Source organism: Myotis brandtii, unplaced genomic scaffold, assembly GCF_000412655.1.
Source record: "Myotis brandtii unplaced genomic scaffold, ASM41265v1 scaffold434, whole genome shotgun sequence".
Lineage (NCBI taxonomy): Eukaryota > Metazoa > Chordata > Mammalia > Chiroptera > Vespertilionidae > Myotis > Myotis brandtii.
The window spans coordinates 822,195-822,566 of NW_005366599.1; the positions used below are offsets into that span (position 1 = coordinate 822,195).

At 67.2% G+C, this 372-nt stretch overlaps 1 protein-coding gene across 1 annotated transcript in view; it reads left to right on the forward strand.

Moving 5' to 3' along the window:
* Positions 1-372, forward strand: part of CCDC27 (coiled-coil domain containing 27) — a 19,311-nt gene that overhangs the window by 7,884 nt on the left and 11,055 nt on the right. The window lies entirely within an intron of this gene.

The window sequence follows — 372 nt, forward strand, 5'->3', positions numbered from 1 at the left end:
GGGGTGAGGGCCGGCTCCTCTCATCAGGAGGGAGGGCGCCCTGCAGGCGGGGTCCCCAGACTGGCCTGGCCGTGCCCTGAGGCCGCATGACTGGGGTTGCCCTGACCTGTCCTGACTGTGGGACGGGGAACACCAGTGTCCTGCCTGTCCAGTGGGCTTGGGGGTGCTGCCTCCCAGGTCGGGCGGAGGGCTGACCAGGGCAGGTCCAGGCAGGGCCGGGTAAGCAGCCCCCCCCCCTTTCTAAGACCTCATTTATCTCATGCCCGAGGCTGCAGCCCCACTTGACGCCGGGGCACACATGAGTGGGGAAGGGGGTGTTCAGACCATCGGCAAATCCCACGAATGTCGCCAGAGAAAACTGCCCAGACGCCG